The 15,916-nt window shown below is 38.2% G+C and overlaps 1 protein-coding gene across 6 annotated transcripts in view; it reads right to left on the reverse strand.

The window, feature by feature from the left end:
- LOC132202951 (teneurin-a) overlaps positions 1 to 15,916 on the reverse strand; it is a 322,154-nt gene that overhangs the window by 210,063 nt on the left and 96,175 nt on the right. The window contains exon 3 of one of the 6 annotated variants that reach the window (XM_059630315.1): positions 12,958 to 13,003. The exons of the other annotated variants lie outside the window; for them this stretch is intronic. The gene's annotated coding sequence lies outside the window, so the exon portion shown is untranslated. The remainder of the gene's footprint in view (positions 1 to 12,957; positions 13,004 to 15,916) is intronic. 6 annotated transcript variants of the gene reach the window in all.

Consider the following 15,916-nt stretch of genomic DNA (forward strand, 5'->3'; position numbering starts at 1 on the left):
CAAGGGGACTTACTTTGTGACATCTAATCTTGGGCGGGCGGACAAAGTACAGAGGCCGCACCTGCCCTCGGCCAAAGCTCAACAATCGAACCGACCAAAGTATGATTAAAAAGCAGACGGTGGAATGAGACGGAGCGCATCTTCCTCTCTTACTTGCTGCACCCCACGCAGCTTGCCCGCCCCGTTATTTGTACATGAAACAGCGCGTGGCCGCTGGGGCGTTAGGGGAGCTCGGAATTACTTTTTTCTATTACCACTGGAAAATCAGTCCATTCTTGAAATTGCTCCGCCAAGTGAAAACAAATAAGCAACTGCTTAAATGACCAAAGGAAAGGGCAAATGTCGTACACAAAGCTGAAAAATTATCAAATTTTAAAAAAAAAAAAATAGCCTATGCGTAATTCAACTTTCAGATTTTCAAAAAGCAAGCATGCAAGCGTTATGTATATATTTGTTCGCCTTTTCGGAAATGTTTCGAGAGTTTTATGGAAATGACACATTTAATGAAAGGGATCAATTATTTGAAAATGAAACTAAATTGAAATTTTTTGCTATTGTTTCAGTTTGTTGTCTGGAATTAAGAGGAATTTCATAAATAATATTTATAGCTTAATGTATTAGTGTTTTATTCACTATCATTCAACCTTTTTTTTATTTCTGATGTATTTTTTAAAATTCAAATCCAAGATAATTGAATATTCTAAGCACCAAGACTCGACAGAATGGCTTTCCATCGTCGGTTATTAGCTTTCTACCAGCCTGCTTTACTTCTTGGGCGCTTGAAAGACATTTTAATAAAATCTTAATACAAATTCTCGCTGCGAGTTACGGCATTCACATCAAACGCAGCGCGAGTTAAGCTTTACGGCGCGACGTATAAAATCATATATACTGCCACTACAATGGAATTCAATTTGCGACGAAACGTGCAGCGCGCGAATGGCGTATTAAATATCTAAAGCAGTATGAAGAAGCCATCAAGCTGCTGGCATATGCTGACTTGTTGCTTATTAACTGTTGATATATTGCAAGAGAACGACGCCTTTTGCGTCCAGACATAGCGTCGCGCATTTGACCGACCACTCTGGAAGTGACGCCTCAAGTCGCCTTTCAGCTCGGCTTGTTTGCCTTCGTCTCGGGAAAAGATGGAAAAGTCGTGTACGCCGGCACACCGAGACAGCTGCTTGATACCAGAAAAATGTTATTTTCATCTGTCTGCGCGTCGAGACAGGAAATATCTGTATTCATCAAAGGAGATTTCTCCGTTACTCAATCACAAAAAGGAAATCTTCTGAAAATTATATATTTCAAAACCGTTCTAATTCTTCCTTAATTCATTCATTAGCGATAATGGTGATTCAACAGTGATTAATTGATAGCTGGTTTTGAAACAAGTGAATTTAAATGCAAGTTTTAAATTTTGACAAATATAAAGAACGAGATTTGCAACTGCATTCATTACATTTTATTAGCCTTTAAGCACTTTATCATTTTATTTCATTTTTAATTCTGTTTTACTCTACAATTAAGTTCTTTTAAATTAACTATCTCTCTGGAAATGTTCAAAAAATTGAAAATGATTCGTCGCAGACCAACCCCAAAGTTGAAAAACTAAAAGGGTGCCATTAGAAAAAAAAGTTCTATACAAAATAGCAAGCAAGCGCTATATTTTGTTAAGGTGAAATGTTTTTATAATTGAATGGTAACACTCGAGGTGGATTTCATGAAAAATTGAAACCGGGCGAACCTCATTGCAAAGAAAAAATGAAAAAATAAAGGACAACTGACCCCAAAGGCGACCTGCGGTCTGCTGGATACTTTAAAACTAAGGTTTCTTGTGTCCAAGTAAATCTAACTAAGAGAATTCTCCCTATTTTATTTTTAATTTTTCAAAAATTCCTCCCACTTAGTTTCAGTTGGACACAAGAAACCCTAGGTTTTAAAGTACCAGCAGACCGCAGGTCGCCTTTGGGGTCAGTTGTCCTTTATTTTTTCATTGCAACGAGGTTCGCCCGGTTTCAATTTTTCGTTTTTATAATTGTGTCATTTTAACCTGTGAAGTTAACATCATCATTGCTGTAAAGACTTGAATTGACTTTGCCAGTAAGGAGTTCTTAAATGAATTCCTTTTAATAGGGTTTAAGGACTTCTTATTGACATAGTCAAATCAAGTCCTTACAACAATATAAACAGATTTTTGCGATTGTTGAAAGACATTTGGAAATTTTAATCACCATTGTTGTAAAGACTTGATTTGACTATGTCAATAAGGAGTCCTTAAACAATGAAAAAATTGAAACAATTTGAAATTTCCAATCTTCTTTGATTCTCAAACTGTTTCCTCTAACGTTCATTTTTCAAATTTACGTCTCAAAAATTTTGAATTCCGGTTCAAAATTCAACACCACGAAGTACCCGCCATCTTGCTGCCTGCTGAAAAGCGCGTCCGTTTCAAAGGATCCTGGCGAATGAGCACTATCGCCGGAGTAAATGAAATCATGCAGCTGGCCGACAAATACTCTTTATTTACCATCAGAGTTCTCTTCAAAATCACTTCAGCGACCAGGTGACCAGACAGTAAATTTTTATTATGTTCTCCTTGATGCAGTATTTTTGATTATTTCTATAAAATTTCTTTCAGCTCACCTACGACATGCTCAAGTCTTGTATGACTACGCCAGACAGAAAAGAATTAAGGTCCTGGTCGGCGTGCATTTCACAAAACCTTCCCAGGGGATTCGAACAGATCACCTTCCCAAACGTCTGAAAGACGCAGTTGAAACCGCGCAAGTGGACTCCCTGTCTACTGAAGAGCTGTTTGCGATCAGCATTTTCAACGGTTTTGTGCCGTGTGGCTTCGTGGGTAAATTTATATTTTTTTTAATACGCGCAGAATTACAGATAATAATTAATGCTTTTCTTTGAAGCTCGAAAGGCTCTCCTCGACTACCTCCACACCTTAGAAGACAGGCTCCCCGAAGGAGAGGTTATTGTTGATGACGGCGAGGTGCAATACGGCAATGACAATGACCAGGCGAAGACAGGTTTTTGGGGACTTGTCTCAAGGATCCGAGGATACCTTAATGTGTAGCACAGACCTCAAGCTTAGTCCACGATCAGATCGCGCGAGTTCAGTGACACGTCACCAGAACGCAATCATTTACTAGTTAAGTGACGCTATAGAACAGCACCTTTAATACATAAGAGCTAAATTTAAAAAAAAACTTATTGTTTGAATAGGGATGGGCGGGGAAGGGGGGAATTACAGATTAAAATGATTTTTTTTAATTGGTATAGTAGAAATTTTGTAGCAAAATAATTTCAATTACACCACTCACACACATTTTTCAAAGCGCAGAATTCAAAATTTTTTGTGTGGGTTAAAAGTTGTATTAATATTATATAACAAAAGGATCATCCAGAAACAGACGATTAGTATAAGTATTGCGTAAATGGAAAGAATTATTGAGAGGTTTAATTAATTTAAGACGAATTTTTTACCGGGGAGCAAGCAAGCGCTATATTTCGGTGATGGCCTTTTTGGACAGGTATTGTGAAAACTTAAAGAATAAAGAATTATAAAATCATTAAATGGTTAAATTAATTTAAGATATGAATTGTTTGCTGAAGAACAAGCAAGCGCTTTAATTTAGGGTTAATATTTTGCCAGAAATTTTCGGAGAGCCAATTACCGTTATTCGGAAAAACTACTTCAGCTTTCATAAGAAAGAATTTCATAAAAATCCAATGTCCCATGACCACCGCCGGTCAGATCAATTTGAAAATTGACATCTTAAAATTGCATAGAAACTGAAAATAACAGGGTCAGAATAACGAGTGAACATTTGCATCTAAAAATGGCTCCATTACTCGCCAGCCTGTAATTCTGCTCCTTTTTCTTTCATTCTCGTGTCGCTGTCGGAAGGAGGCACCGCTCTGGTTCTCTCATTATTTTTGACAAATTGTCCCTGGAGGTAGCCGGGCGGCATTGTCATTTGACTACATAACATGCCTCTTTAACGAGGGCTGCGCTCGTTGGAAATTTTTTCCCTCCGTCGCCTTGTCTGCGAATTGGAAGAGAAAGGAGCGAGAGAGCCTCCGCGCCGCCGAGAAATATTAAATTTCAATCAAGATGCCGCAGAAATAATAAGTAATGGGGAGAGAAAAATGACAAAGGAGCAGGCAATCTTCTTCTACTCCCTCGCTCTGCTTTTTCTTACTTTTTGCCGCGCCGTCATTTGTTGCGGCAGCAAAAAGTTTTGAGAAAAATGCCGCCGGCGCACTAGCCGGAATTAAAGCGCACGCGGCGCTTTATTGCACTGTTAAATTTATCCAATTTTCCCCATTTCCGGAGCAGAGGGGATCCATTTACAAAAGAAAACTATTGGCGAGCTTTTTGTGAAGGAAAACACTCATTAAATTTTTACTCTCTTCCAATTTATATAAAGAAAAACGGCTGATGAAATTTCCAGTTGTTTCAAGCAATTATTTATAAGCCTTAAAGATATTTAGTTTTATTTTATTTTAATTCATGAGAAGGCTGAATATTAATTTAATTTCAATGTTTTTAGAACTTCAATTTATTGAAATTTTACAAAATTGTTCATCTCAATGAAATGTGCTTTCTTGGCAAAAAATAATTCAACCGTGTTTTAATATCTGGCAATTTATTTGTGTATTATTTTGCGTGTGTTAATAATTTCAATCGCATTTCTGTTTTGAGGATTTTGGTCTGGATATCATGTTATAGGAAATTTTAGCTGACTAACAGTACATTCAAGTCGTTCCCTTCGCTTCTTTATGGTCCCAGCGGCCAAAAGCCGGCGAACGGAGCGAAATATCGCCCCACAGCGATGCGCCACGCTAAATAATATTGATGCCGGCGTTGCATCATAAATATCCGACCGGCTGCTCGATCTAGGCCACCAATCAAACTGAACGCATCTGGGTCTCGAGCGTGAAGGTCAAATGCTAAGGCACACAACGGCGTGTGTGTGAGAAAAGAAGCCGTCGTCAGTTTCGCACACCAAATTACCTTTTCTTTTCTTCAACGCACTACTTTGATCTTCCATCCTTTTATTGCCGAGCCGGCGCCTCTAATGCACGCGAATTTCTCTTCATTTTCTATAAGCCGCTCGACACGGTCTTTTTTATATTGCCCAATTTTACTCCCTTATTCTCTCTCCGTCATGCTTCCAAAAGTAGCGTTTTCTGACGGCTATATTGCTCAGCGCGACGGTATTATTTCGTGAAGCTCGCTCTGTTGGGCGTAAAAATTTTATGAGCGCATCGATCAGATGGGTTTTTGAGCGCGGCTTGATTGGCAGCGAACGTAATGCTAGCCTAACGTTGCCCATCAAACTAAATTCCTCTTTATGGGAGACGCAATCAAGCTTGTTATTATTTTCAGAATAGACATTTCCAACAATAATAGACCAAAATACCGGAAGAAAGAAGGACAATGCTGTAACAGATAAAAGAATCCTAAAAATATATTTTTCAAAATTATCATTCTGGGTGAAACTTATAATTAGAGGAAGGATTCTAACAGGCTTTAAAACAGTGCTATTGGAAATATATTTTAAACTTTTATAATTATATATGTTTCTTGAGAGGAAACCATGTTTTACGGCTGTTGCTTTGAATTTACAAAAGCTATTTATTATTGTTCGATCAGTTTACTTACAATGTAAATTAATTTTTTAACCCAATTTAATTTTATAAATTTATCTTGAATTGTTCTGACAAAAATCTCCAATGTTTTTTTTTTTATCCTCTTCGATTAATTCAGATTAAATATTTTGTTAATCTGGCAAAATAATTTCTGACGGTCAAATGGAATTTCTCGACAAAATGAAATCTAGCGTGAGATAGCAAGCAAGCTCAGCACTTCCACCGGCGACCGTTTTTCCACCACTTTCCTTCTCTCTATCTCGAGCCGACTAGATAAGGCATTATAACATCCACTTTGGCGGCAAACTCTGCATACCAAGAGAGGCTTTGTCGAGCCGCGGAGAAATGCAACTCCGGCTTTATTGTGTGTGCGCACGTAAACGCGGTGATGGTTTTCTATTTATTCCACCTTGGGATTCTTCTGCAGCTTATGCATTCTAAGCGGAAGCCTGGAAGGAGAGAAAACAATCGTATAAATTACACCGGCTTGCTTGTTTTCTGCTCATTTGAATGCATGCAAACTTTTGCCAGAGTCGCCCCGGAGGAAATCGCACGGGCGACTCGTAAACCAGCTTGTTTTTAAGCAGCAGCCGAGCTCCTAATTCATTCGGGTGCTTTTCCTGTACCGCGCTCGCTCAGAGAAATATTTTCTCTTAAAACACACCAGTGTTTTCTTGACCCACTTAGGATACAAAGAGACTTTTGAGCTTTTCACTCCGCTTCCCCAACAAGTCGAGTTAATTTTTGAACAAGAAAAATTTGCTGGCGAAAAATTTTCATTAGTTGCGGAATTTGAAAATGTATCTTGAGATGGCGAAAGGAACCGCCAGGCCATTTGCTCTTTATTTTCTTAAACTAGCGTCGTGAGGAAAGGGACGAATTCTCGGGCTTTTTTCATGGCTCATTTCGTCGCAGAAACAGTGGAACTGCGAACAAACGCTGCCGAGGAATTCCACGGGGAATGTGCGAATTGCAACTCCTCCTCTTTATCTCGACGTGTTGACTTTTGTGCTGGAGGTACATAGCGACGGAGAGACAAGAAGGAGCGTTTCCGCCGCGTCAAAGGATTAGGGGGCCCAACGAGAGGTTGCAAAATGATCTGAAAGGATCAGACTGCCACTTTTTCCCACATCGGTAAGGTTTTTAGGACCGAAATATTTTTATTTACTGAAAGAAAATATTTTTTCTCAATGATATTTGGCTCTAAATGATACTCGAAAAGTTTTCCCAAGTTCACAAATGAACAAGTTTGGCATCAAAGGAACCTAAGTAAGCCTCCAACTTTCAGAACCCACACGCACATCCGGAGTCTTTTCTCCCGGCCATCTGCAAATGCACCGCTCTCCTATATATCATGTATGTCTTTTTATCTTTTATTAAAAGGAAAAACACTGTGCCCGTGTTTTTCCATTTCCCTCGGCCGCCGCTTCGACACGTCAGCAAAAACTATTTTCTTTCAAGACTCTCCTGACAACAGTTCCGTCCTTCCACCCTCGCCACCTAACTTTTGCGCAGCCACGTTGGCCGTCATTAATATTTCAAAATGAATTTGTCCCCGTCCCTCTCTTACTTTTCTTTCTCTCTCTTGGAAAAATGATATTTCTTTACTAAACTCGGTTCGAGCGCAAAACTTTTTTCCCTCCCTGCCTGCTGCGGAACGAAAGTATGCTTTTTGCCGGGCGCGCCCGCCGCACCGGTTGCATACAGCTCGCAATTTGCTCTCTCTCTCTCTAGCCGGCAGGTAATTAGAGCGGAGAATAGCTCCAGTCGGAATCCTTCACGCTCAGTGCGCTCGCAAACAAAGCGACATTGACGTGCTCCCTTGTCGCAATTGTTTCGTGTGCCGTGGCAAAAGTGACGTATCGACCGAGATGCACGAACTGCTGAATGCCACATTCATAACGCTCTGTAGTCCACCGAACCTATGAAGATATAATTTTTTTACGTAAATAATAACGCTCTGTAGTCCACCGAGCCTATGAAGATATAATTTTTTTACGTAAATAATAACTTTCACCTGTTTTCACAATACCATTTTTTGCAACGATATAATTATTTAAACTTTTAATATTTTTTTTGCCAAATTTTATGATTTACACAACGCACTAACCAAACTTAATTTCATAATAAATGCAATTAAAATTATTCCCCCTGTTCATTATTGGAAATTGAACAACGCATTCATGAGCGAATGTATTTAATTTTAATTTAGGGAACTACTGGTTTACATGAATAAAATAATCCAAAATTTAAAATTTAATTTTTTCAATAACACTTTCCTACAATTATTCTTTCAAAATGCCAATTAATCTATTATACGTAATGTCAAATAATAATCTTTTATAATTTAGTAGAATAAAATTAATAAAAATTACAAATGAAATAATTTTTTTAACTTTTTCATGAAAAAACTGCTATTGCAATTTGCTTTTAAGTAGTACAAAAAACCAACGACAAAAATATATTTTTGATTCCTCTCTTTGTTCTTTCCTTTTAATTCATGTAGCGAATTAATATATCTATGATTTTGTTAAAAAAATTTTTAATAGTCACTTCATTGTTTGCATACCAAACGCTGTATATCTTGCCAGCAAAATAGAGTATAGAAAGCTAACTTTCATAAAACGAGAGTTTCAAAAGGCAAATGTGTCAAATGATAGCTCTCTTTCCTAGCTTCGTTAGCCTTTTACAAAGCAGCTCGAATGCACGGCGTTTGATAACGATATGAGCATGGCACGTAGAACGAGCGCATCGGGTAGTGAATGGCCGAGCTTGTGCACGGTCCGGTCGTTTGTGGTGCACAACACAGCTGCATATCACCGGCCTTTGTGGAGAATAAAACGGGCTGATGGCGGACGTCGGTCGGTAGGACGTGGGACGAGCATGCATGCAACACGATAGCGTGTGTATAAAGACGTTGGTTGGCATACATACGTGCGACATCAAACAAGACTGCTCGTGTGTTTGCATGGGAATGGCCGGCCTCTCATTCAATTTGTCCGGTGCACGGCAGGCATTAGGGGCGCCGTTTGACGACGCTGTCTGACGCAAATGGGCACGCGAAACCCGAGATCCTGCATTGTGCGAAATTGCTCTATGATGAATACATTCCTCTTTGTGACGGATTGGCTTTGACAAATAATATGTATTTGCCGGTGACACAAGAAGAAGAGTTCGAATCGGATTTCGGGCGACACGCCCACGCAGGCAAGAATGGAAGAGACAGGAGAATGGAGTCGTGAGGAGATGATTTGAGGCGGCTCACGCCGAAAATTATGAATGGTTTTTGAGAGAAATGGCTTAACCCAAAAGGATTAAGTTTGAATGGATTTTATATAATTAGTTGCAAAGTGTCTTTATTGATTGTATCAGAAGGCAATTACTGCCCAGGTACATCATACATATATTCAAATAAAATTATCAATTTACATAATAGAGAGGAAAATTATCTCAAAAAAATTCACATTAATCAGTATAATTATATTATAAATTATTTTGCTATCCTTAAATTGAACCCAGTACAAATTAGTTTCATGAATTTCATGAATGTTGAAATTCAAGCATTTTGGTAGCTAACAAAATTCAATTGTAATAGACAGACGTTGAAGTATATCACTTAGTTTTCGTCAAAAAGTTTTAATCATGCTTAATATCAATCAATTTGATTTTATCCTAATTATGCTTTCAATTTTGAATAATATAGCCTGGAGAAAAAAAATAATGATCAAATGAAATGTACTGATTTCAGCAAAGTCAACATATTTATATTTAAGAAATTCAAATGATATTATTACTATGAATCAATTTATAAATTATATTTCATTTTAATGTAACTGTGCTTTTTCTACAACTTAAATTGCAAGAAAAAATCTGGTATGTAATTTAATTGAAAAGATGCCAACAATATAAGAAAATTATTTTATTATGTATTTTAATAGATAAATTTTTAATTTGTAACACAATTTTCAATATTTTCAGAACCTTTTAAACATCGTCTAATGCAGAAATATTATTATTTATCTGATCGTTGAGGCAAAAATACGGTGCACTTTTCAGCCTCAAACTCACATTTTGCTTTCAAAATTGTTGCACTTTGTGTTCATGCAAACAAGCAAAGGTTGACTTTTGAGAGGATATCAAATTAAACAGTCGTCACCCTTGCGAACCCCTTCGCAGACGGCAACTTTCAAATGTGTCGCAATCAGAAACTTTGGCCTTAATCACCAGCCTAATTAGAGTACACTCGGTGTTTGCTGGGAGAAGCAGGTACTTTGCAAACTAAAGCAAGTATAAGAAAGTGCCTGCAGTCGAGGTTGGTTCGGTCGGCAGGTAGCTTTCCGCGAAACTTATCAACGGTTGATCTAATTTGTCGGCGCGCGCGCCGCAAACACATCTCTCAGGGCCCGGCTATTTATTATTCCCGCAACGTATCTGCGGTCCAGGGAAAGGAAGTTCACGGGCCAGTGCAGTGCTGAGGCTGCACCCGACTCGAACGAAACTTTCCTTTCGTCTTTAATTGGTGTGCCATTTGCGATAAATCAGAGGCCGCCTGGCTGCCACCAGGCCTGTTTAAAACCAACAGCACTTAAGGAGCCGAGTGAGTGAGGGAGAAAGAAAGAAGCCGCTCTGCCGCCGTCAAGTGCTGGCAGAACTTTTTAAAACTCCCAAAGGGGTAATGGAGGGAGCGAGATAAAAAATTCTTTTGCGCGGGAAATGACACTTTTTAAGACGCCATTAGCGACCCACTCGAATCGCGGTCTTGGCCCCGGTTTTTCGAGGGCCCGATTAATTACAAAACATATAATCCCGCGTTGATGGTCTTTCTTTTCTTTCTTTCATGATTAAACGGAACTGCGTATTAAATTGAAATTATACGTTTTCATCCTTCCTTGCAGCTCGAGGTAATTTTTTTGCTCTCCTCCTCTGTCTGCGCCGCACACAGCACGCTTGAGAGAAGTAACATACTTTGCGAGAGAGTATAAGAGGATTACGACAACACACCGGCAGTACGCGGAAAAGCAGCGGCTCTCGCAACTCGCCTCCTCACACAGATCCATACGAACTCGAGTGGGCCGAATATTATGCCTGAATGAAAATGTTGCTGAGAGGCCCAGCCGTCCGGGACCAACAAGTAACAAAACAGAGTCCGTTTGCTTTTCATATAAAAATTCATCCCCTAGTTGGAAAGAATCGCCACCACAATTTTGAAGGAAATTAGATTTTAAATAAAATATATTCAATATATTATTAATATTTTTGCTCTTTTACACAAATTTTTTTTAGTAAAAATAAAAATTAAAACATTATTTTACTAAAAAAATTTAATTTGATTTACTTAGTTGTCTTTATTTTTTGTAAACTTATTTTACTTTTAACATTATTTTAATTCAACATATACAATATAAAATTTTTAATTATTATAATTTAATTCTGTTTACATCACTATGGCTTGTAAGTGATAATAAAATAAACAATGTATTATGTTCTTAACAAGGTTGATGACATGTAAAATTATCTTAAGTATATCAAATATAATTAGAATAATATATATCAATCCTCATTTATCATAAAATTTAACATACTGGTATCCAAGAAATTACGAATAATAATTTCTGAACCTACATTAAATCAAAATTTACAAAAAAAAAAATTAAAGCATTATTTCTATAAAAAGTAAATCATTATCATGGTTAATTCATTAAATACATAATACACACTTGCGTACACTGTAGCCTGAGACTGCTTTTGTGTTGGCAGTTTATTAAATGCAAAATTCAGCAGCTCCGTGGCATTCCAAGCACCCTTTTCCGCGCTTTCCGCCGCGAGAGCCATCGAAAGCACGCGAATAATGTGCGCCGGCACTCGAGAGATTGCAAATTGCTGCGAGCAAGAGCGGTTCCTCGACAGCCAGGTGGCAGAGCGCAGGTACAAAAAAAGAAGGAGAAAGAAAGAGGTACTCGAGCCGCTTTTGTTTACGCCAAGCGCAGCGACTTAATAATTATTTTGCGTACGTTCGTCGAGAGTACGCTCTCCTTTGTGTGCAGTTAATTCGTTACTTTAATTTGTTCCACCTCGCTCGCCAACAAGCAACTTCATTTCGGACAAAAGCAGCGCTCGCTCGGTCCAACGAAAAAGTAAACCAAATTAAGACAAAGCGCGGCGCTGCTCCTTAAACTGTGTCATTTTTCTTCACGCATTCCGCGCTAGACACATTGAATTAAAAGCGGGAGCCCTTCCGAAACCTTTTTCCTCTCTTTTTAAATTACACTTTTTTCCTCTCTTTCGTGCGCTCGCTGCGTTTGCGGTCGGTATTAATTCCTTTTTGCCCCGCTCTGCAAAGAAAAAAAAATTGCGACTCGCTCCCTTTTATACATCCAGAAGCAGAGAGAAAGACCAAACTTACTTTTTGTCAGCTGACAAGGTGAAATATTTTTCTCACAAAACTCACGGCCTTTATTGTGCTGCGCGGAAAAGCGGCTTACTCTCTGTGAATTCGGAAATACGAAGGAAACCCTTCATTATTTATCGTCTTAATTAATTTCCCGCCGTCTGTTCCGCGTCACTAATCGCATTCTCCATTTACTTCTTAAGAAACTAGAGCTCCTTTCGATCAAGTCCGACCTTAGCAGGCTAAATTTTTTGTCGAGTTTCATAAATATTTAATTAGCACCGGGACAAAGCCCAAGTTTCAAAGGGTCTTGAGGCAGTCGGGCTTATTAGATCTTCATTTCGCTACAAAGTGAGAGCGAGCAAAGTAGGGAGGTGTCGGGGTGAATGGGCAATCATTGGTCAAGGGCCGATGCGAGAGCCAAAGGGTTTGACCGCAAACCTGGCTCTCCCTCAGTTTGAACACGACACAGGAGGCAGAGGGTGTTGCAGCCACAATTTGCATTTGCAGTTTGCAAATGTGTACGTGCGAATGCATTGATGAGATACAAAAAAGAAATCAGCTTTAGAATTGCTATTAGAATGGTAAAGTAGTCATTTTCTTAAAGAAGTTTAGAAAATTTGAAAATAGTTGCAATTTTAGAAATAAAATAATTGTTTAAAACTATTTTGAAAGAAAAAACCAGGGCAATCAGTTGAAATTTGTAAAGATAAAAGAAAAAATTAATGAAAGATTTGATCAATATGAGAATTTTATACGACACTGTAAAGTACAACACGTGCACGTGGAACATACAGATTTAAAAACATAGATTTCAGATCAATTAAATAATTAACTTTACATCGCTCTCATATGATCACCTATTTTCCTAGCCTATTTAATGAATCTGTACTTACTTAGACACATGAAACGACCATCAAATTTCAATTTCTCTATTCGTACCTAGAACAAACAGAAAAAGTTTATGTCATAAAAATTGTAGCTAGATGCATAAATATACAAATCTATAAAAAAGCAATTTTCTGTGGCAAACAAAAATTAATTTTCACGCAGCGGCGCCGGCTGCAGTTTTCCGCGAGGCAACAAAACTCTTGAGCTTTATGGGTCGTAAAAATTGTGTGCCAATGCTGCAGTGAAAACAAAGTGTGAGGAGCCGGTGGTTCACGGCAGTTCAGGTTGGCCAAATTTTCCGGCCACTTTTATACGCCCTGGATACTTGGGAGCTTAACTGCGAGTAATGAATGTGTTTCGCGCGCATCCTCTCACGATTCGCGAAAACACGTTGTCTTTATTATCGCGGTCATAAATTCATGAGAATGACGAGCACTTGAATGAGGATGACGAGGCATTGTTTGTTGAGTCCGCGCGTTTTTTTTTCAGGGAAAAATCTAAAATAAATCCAAATTCCAAACTAAAATCTTGTGGCTCACACTCCCGCTGTCAATTAATTCGATATTTATTTGCCTCAGAATATGAGATAAAAATCAATTAATTCCCTTTAACGTTATAAAATTTATACCACATTGTTGTTTGTAAACAACATTTGAAATACATAAGCAGGAAAATTTATTTTTTCAACAATGAAAAATTACAACAATTTGAAATTTTTCAAATATTCATAAATTCATCAACGGTTTTAACGGTTTCCGATTTGAAATCCAATTTCGAAAATGCAAGCTTTGAACGTTCCGGCGTGTCTCTTTCCATCTCAAAAACGAGTGATGTTCAAAAAGAGCTGGCGACTCTCTCGCATCGCTGGAGTTGCGCAGATGCAGGAAGCTGGGGAAAAGTATTCCCTCTGTTGCTCGTGTCATTTTCAAAATTCCGCCTCTGAATGGCCGCGTGGAAAGTAAAAGAACTATTATTTTCTGTTTAAAAAAGCATTTTAATTTTTTTTTTTATAATATTTCTCAGGCCACCGTAGGCACGCTGAGGTGCTTTACGATTTCGCAAGGACCCAAAAAATCAATGTCTTGTTCGGAAAGTCATACCCCGTGCCTGCTGTCGGAATATCTACCGAACCATCTGCCGCAGCGTCTCCGAGCCGCTGTTTCAAACGACGAATTAGAAGCTCTGACCACCGAGGAACTGTTCGCCATTACCATTTTTAATGGCTTTGTGCCAAATGGATTTGTGGGTAAGTTAATTTTTAAAAATGCTTAAGATTTTACTTAATAATTCACGCTTTTTTAAAGGACGGAGGGCCCTCCTCGATTATCTGCATACTTTAGCGAACAGGCTCCCAGAAGGACAGGTCTTCATTGATGACAGCGAGTTTGAGGTCGCTCAGGAACTTCAGGCCGGCGGCATTTGGCGCCTGATCTCTAGGATCCGTGGCTTTCTGCAGATTTAAACACTGGCTCACGGTCGCTACCGCTCGTTCTTCAAAACACCTCTTTCTTTAATAAAGACAATAAAAATCTAAAAAACCTTACTATTTAGAGGGAATTTTTTACATAACAGAATAAATTGATTTTTTTTTTTTTTTGCATAATTGAATCAACAAATTTTAATCATTCTCTTCACACACCTTTAAAAAAAATCAGGATTACATATTTTAAGTTTGCACCCAAAGGTGCAATAATGATATAATAATAATAATATATAATAATGATGGTCAATTCGATTGTTGAGCTTTGGCCGAGGGCAGGTGCGGCCTCTGTACTTTGTCCGCCCGCCCAAGATTAGATGTCACAAAGTAAGTCCCCTTGTTCGCCTAGCCCCGCTCTCGCCATATCGTCCAGGAAGCATTAAGAAGTCATCGCCGGGGCGACCAGAGACCACCGCTGGGGTCGAGATATTGAAGAGATCTGTCTGCATTTTGTTTGCGGATACAAGCGACAGGGGGCCAACTCTTGACCCTCTTGCACGTGAGAATGTTTCATCCAACGGGACTTCAGAAAACGCTTCATTGTTCGAGTATGATTTCAAAATTCAACAACCCTTTCATAAAGCTTTCAATAAGAAATAAAATTCCATGGAGGAGCTTATTTCTCCTCCTTGTTGAGTATTGGTTTAATATTCGATGAATTTCTGTCATATGCGTTTTTATTTGTGCCTTTAAAAGCTCTCAACTATATATTTTAAAATTTGAAATTTTGTAAAACATTTTATATTTAAAATCAATATGAAATCAAATAATCCTTAAATTAAGAAAAAAATAATTGTTCTTTTTGCTGAAATTATCTCAGTTTTACTCTGTTCAATTTTCTTCTGAAATCTTCAAAATAACTAATAATTTAAAATAATATATAAGATATATATTATACAAAAATGAAATAATTTTTTTGAAAGCAAGTTAAAAGTTTACATGCTATGGGAAAATCGCTCTTAATTACTCACTCATTACTTAATTAACAAATCTGTAGGGTTTTATTATAAATATTTTAAAATACTTCGTTAGAACACGACATATAATTTGCTGAATTTATGTAAAACAAATGTTGTTTAATCCGAGTTTATTACGTCCCACCCAGTTTTTAACAACAATGGCAATGTGGGTGTGTAAATTTCTCTATTCGTACCTAGAACAAACAGAAAAAGTTTATGTAATAAAAATTGTAGCTAGATGCATAAATATACAAATCAATAAAAAAGCAATTTTCCGCGGCTAACAAAAATTAATTTTCACGTCGCGGCGCCGGCTGCAGTTTTCCGCGAGGCAACAAAACTCTTGAGCTTTATGGGTCGTAAAAATTGTGTGCCACTGCTGCAGTGAAAACAAAGTGTGAGGGGCCGGTGGTTCACGGCAGTTCAGGTTGGCCAAATTTTCTGGCCACTTTTATACGCCCTGGATACTTGGGAGCTTAACTGCGAGTAATGAATGTGTTTCGCGCGCATCCTCTCACGATTCGC

This window comes from Neocloeon triangulifer, unplaced genomic scaffold (genome assembly GCF_031216515.1).
Source record: "Neocloeon triangulifer isolate White Clay Creek 2 clone unplaced genomic scaffold, ASM3121651v1 ptg000017l, whole genome shotgun sequence".
Lineage (NCBI taxonomy): Eukaryota > Metazoa > Arthropoda > Insecta > Ephemeroptera > Baetidae > Neocloeon > Neocloeon triangulifer.